General features: G+C 33.2%; 1 protein-coding gene across 1 annotated transcript in view; it reads right to left on the reverse strand.

The window, feature by feature from the left end:
• Positions 1 to 1,585, reverse strand: part of LOC144968027 (intraflagellar transport protein 88 homolog) — a 26,694-nt gene extending 25,109 nt beyond the window's left edge. The window contains exon 1 of the mRNA XM_078905978.1: positions 1,496 to 1,585. The gene's annotated coding sequence lies outside the window, so the exon portion shown is untranslated. The remainder of the gene's footprint in view (positions 1 to 1,495) is intronic.
• Positions 1,586 to 5,000: the final 3,415 nt, after the last annotated feature.

Consider the following 5,000-nt stretch of genomic DNA (forward strand, 5'->3'; position numbering starts at 1 on the left):
TCTTCTTGAATCTGATCCTAATTTTGTTTTTCAATAACAAAAGTCTGTGGCTTGTTGTTCTTACTCACTGTGATACTGATACCATTTAGTTTTCTTTCCATCATCACGATCAACTGACACGCTAATAATACCAAAGGATAGAGATTTTATTAAAATCTTTTTTTTTTCTTTTGGGGGAAAGGGGGGGGGGTGGTAGGTGGAGGGGGTGATTCATTAATTACATCAAGTAAGTAAAGAGGAGATTGAGATAGATATCTCAATTTAATATTCCCTTAATTTTAATTAACCATGCCACAGCCACTGCTACTTTAGTCTGAAGAAGTTCATTTACGACAACCATGGGTCAAGCTGGTGAGTAGCAGAATTGTGATGCCTGGGATTTAAGTTTATTAATAGGTAATTTATGACCCTGCCACTGTATCAGAGGCACACCGTATGAATGGTGGCTTGTTGAGTCTGAGTCTGAGTAGAATAGACGTGTCGTCTTGTCGTATCACTCACTCTAACTCCAACTCTAGCTATCTATCTAAACGTCTATCTTAAGCTAGACGTCTAGATATCTTAGTCTTAGTCTTAGACCTAGAGAGGTGGGCCTTTCTTAGTCTTAGACCTATCTATAGACTTTTTAGTTTGAAATTGAAAGTCTGGATTGTTTGGAAGCCGAAACTCCGTGGATTTAATCGGGCGAGACTAGATAGTTTGGAGGTTTGGAGGATGCCGACTTAAAGATAAATCAAAAATTTCAAAATCTATCAAAGAGGCATCAAAAATAATAAACCATCCTCTTGATGGAGTAGAAAGAATTCATGGAAAAGCAATAGAAAGGAAAGCATTCTCAATTACCAACAATAAAAAACATATTTTATACCATGAATTTAGTCTTTTACCATCTGGGAGAAGGTTTTGTCAGATTAAATGTAGAACTAACAAGTATAAATCAACGTTCGTTCCATCAGCAATAAAAATTTTGAATATTTCATATGGTACAGAAAAACCAAGGATTGATTCGTTGACTGATTAACTGATTAATTTATTTAATGTAAGATTAACTGACCAATTGATAATGATGATATTTTTTGGTGTCGAATTGCCACAATCGTAACAAATTGAAAACGAAATGAATATGTTTATGTTGTGTATATCGCACGTGTGAAAGAAAGAAAGAAAGAGAGAGAGAGAGAGAGAGAGAGAGAGAGAGAGAGAGAGAGAGAGAGAGAGAGAGAGAGAGAGAGAGAGAGAGAGAGAGAGAAAATAAGTAGGAGTGAAATATCTGTTCAATCTTAGTTATCGTTTAACATTATAACAAGTGTAACTAAATGACAAATTGCCATATTTATGGACAATAAAGATCTATTATTATTATTATTAGATAGACAGATAAATTTCAGAATATTAGTCTCTGGGAAATACAATAAGATTTCTTTCAATAAGTGACTAATATTGTAAACATAATGTGTGAAAAGTAACAGTTTAGTTGTTGTTGATTGATACTTACGTTCAGAATCTTTCAAGTCTTGGAATGTTGAGTATTGACTGGAACTTCCTGTTACCTTACGCATGCTCGATAAACACAAAAATAGTTGTCAAGAACTCTTTGTGACATGGAAATATAAAAAGTTAAAAAGTACAGGGTTGCCAGTTTGGCATTTTAAATGCCAGATTCCAAAAATCTGGCATTTTTGAAAACCGTTTGGCATTAGAAAAATCATTTGGCATTTGGCATTTTCATTTGGCATTTTCATTTGGCATTTTCTTTTCTTGTATATTATACTTCAAATGACACCTTTTCTTAATTATTTCTAAACGCGTAAAAACAAACATCTTCACATTTCTTTTTCATTCTTAAAATCCAACCGTGGTGTAGTGGTTTAGCACTCCACTTAGTAGTCAGTAGGTAAATAATTACCCCAACAGGAAATTTAGTATAATTCAAAAAAAACAAAAAACAAACAAAAAAAATAAAAAAAAAAATAAAAGAAAAAGAAAAGAAAACACGCAAGCCACCAGGATATGATAGTAAATTGTCTATCAAAAGTGAGTAGTTTTCTTAGTGGGGGTGGGAGTCAACAGACTTTGGCATCTTTTTGAGTGTTTTGGCATTTTTTGAGTCTTCCCCTGGCATTTTGTTGAAAAATAATCTGGCAACCCTGAAAAAGTAGTCTAAACCAAATCCTGTCACTTCACTGCGCTTGTCCACCATTGACGATAAGACCCTCACCTTGTTAGTCCTTGCCGTTTACAGTATTTCTTTTGTTTTGCGTTCGTTTATCCCATGGTTTATTTATCCTTCGTGCAATCCTTTATTTAATATAATTAATTTAAATAATTTTCATTGGCATCTCTTCAGACCATAAATGGAGGTGAGTAATCGATTTGGCTGTCGTTATTCTCAGACATGTCTGGCAATAATAAAAACCCTGGAATTTTGATTATTGGCAGACCCTGTCTGTGAATAACCAATTTTCGTTATTGACAGACACATTTATCAAGTTGGCAGAAATATTTTATGCAAAATGCAAAACTAGGCGTGGAAATACAAAATATTCTAATTAGTTGAGTTTTTTATTTCTCCGATAATTTTAATTCATTATATATTTTGCTTTAGATTTATTTGTTCTGTTCTGCTTTTTTTCTCGCAAATATTTATTACTATAATAATAATAATGATAATAATGATAATAATAATAATAATAATAATAATAATAATAATAATAATAATAATAATAATAATATATTATTATTATTATTATTATTATTATTATTATTATTATTATTATTATTATTATTATCATTAGTATTATTATTACTATTATCATCATCATCATCATCATCATCATTATTTATTATTATTATTATTATTATTATTATTATTATTATTATTATTATTATTATTATTATTATTATTATTATTATTATAGACAAAGGGAAAACATCCAAATAGGGAACATTTGTAGATTTCAAGAGCATAGTACTATCATTGTACTTAGTTTCACGCGAGATGTAACGGGACGATTTAAAATGGAGGCTCATTGGCTGACAAAAAATAGTTCTAGCAATCACCTTAAAAAATCATGACGATACAAATCTGCATAAGTAGACTATAGTTTTATTTATTGATTTATGTCTAAACTGAGTGGGTTCACGTCGGCGTAGTGATCTGACTGTCAATAATAATGATGTATCATTGCACACTTGACCCAAAAAAACCCCTATTCACCAGCTACTATTATATTTCCATAACTGTTTACTGAAGAGAAAGATTTTAAAAGATCCACCCCCCCCCCCCAACAAAAAAAACCCAACAACAACAACAACAAAAAAACAAAATCAAAACAGCAAAATACAACCTCTCTCTCTCTCTCTCTCTCTCTCTCTCTCTCTCTCTCTCTCTCTCTCTCTCTCTCTCTCTCTCTCTCTCTCTTTTTTTTTTTTTGAGCGAGTCTATTCTTTTCTCCTTTTTTGTATGGCCTTGTACCTTTTCTGATCATGAATTCCTTAAATTTGTTTTTATTAATAAAAAATAATAATAATTGTTTTTTTCCTCTCTATCTGACCATTTGGTCGCTCTCTGAATAGTTATGTTTGTTTGCTATTTCATTTATTATTGTTTTTAGAATATACATTTTGAGATCGGGGTGGGGACGAATATGACAATTTGCTTGAAAGGAACGAAGAGAGAGAGAGAGGAGAGAGGAGAGAGAGAGAGGAGAGAGAGAGAGAGAGGAGAGAGAGAGAGAGAGAGAGAGCGATATACATATATATATATATATATATATATATATAATATATGATAGAGAAGAGAGAGAGAGAGAGAGAGAGAGAGAGAGAGAGAGAGAGAGAGAGAGAGAGAGAGAGAAAGAGAGAGATTTATAATTTTTAATAAAATTTGGGGGGGGGGGGCATTTATCATTTATTGCAACGCTGTGTATAAAAAAGACGGAAAAAAAGTGGTGGAGGCAGGATTCGCACCCACAGCGTCGATTTTGACACGCCTCTTGATACAGACGACTTAACCATTCGGCCGTGACACCCACGAAAGTCGACGCATATTGTGTATATGTAGTAACCTACTATCCATCGACTGATTCCTGGTAGGGGTTCCTGGCCTCCCATAGTGGGCAGGGAGGCACTTACTGCGTCTTCTATCCCCTTATTTCTGTCTTCCAACGCACTCTCACTCTCTGTCCTTTTTTTGGAATGAGATTACTTGGTTTTGTCCTGGCCCTGGCCGGATACTCTAGTTGAGAGGAAACAGTCAAATGTATGGTTAGTTTTGGGAGATGATATTTTTTCCCTTGTAAATCATCTCTCTGTTATGCATTGTTTTATGTTTTCTTTATACTACATACGATTTGTAAAACATTTGGGTGTATTCCTCTTAGTGGGGAGTGCTTGTGCCTGGATGAGACTTATAGTGATCTCAAACTAAGTACTTTGATAGTGGGCTCTTGAAATCTACACCTGTTTCTTATTTGAACCAATTACCCTTTGTCTTACCTTTTTTGGTGTGCTTTAATTGTATTTCTAGAACTTTTTACTATCCCATTTTCTTCCTTTTTACTGGCGCTGATATGTCCTTAATGTGTTGCAAGTGCCGTAAAACCCTTAAAAACAAAAACAAAAACAACATCGACCTATTTATGGTTGGTTAATTTGTTTTTTATTGATATTCTATTAGCTTTACTTATTTCTATGTGCATATCGAAACATTCCATATTCTGGAATGTGGATAAATGCTTAAAAGAACGGAGTTTCAAGACAGTGTCTGGGAATAAGAAAATGTCTTATTCCCAGTCATGTCTGACAATAAGAAATTTTCCTATTCTCAGACATGTCTGAGAATACTCACAGCGAATCGATTTACCCTATAATTTCTTTTAAATTCAAAACTCTAAGTTATTAGTTTCATAGATCAAGAAATACATGACAAAAATTTTGTGAAGATAACATTAATTTTTTCGAAGTGACTATAGTGATTCACGGCGGAATCACCATTCACC

The sequence above is a fragment of the Berghia stephanieae genome, chromosome 3 (genome assembly GCF_034508935.2).
Source record: "Berghia stephanieae isolate SIO BIC M18660-M18661 chromosome 3, UCSD_Bste_1.3, whole genome shotgun sequence".
NCBI classification, from domain to species: Eukaryota; Metazoa; Mollusca; class Gastropoda; order Nudibranchia; family Aeolidiidae; genus Berghia; species Berghia stephanieae.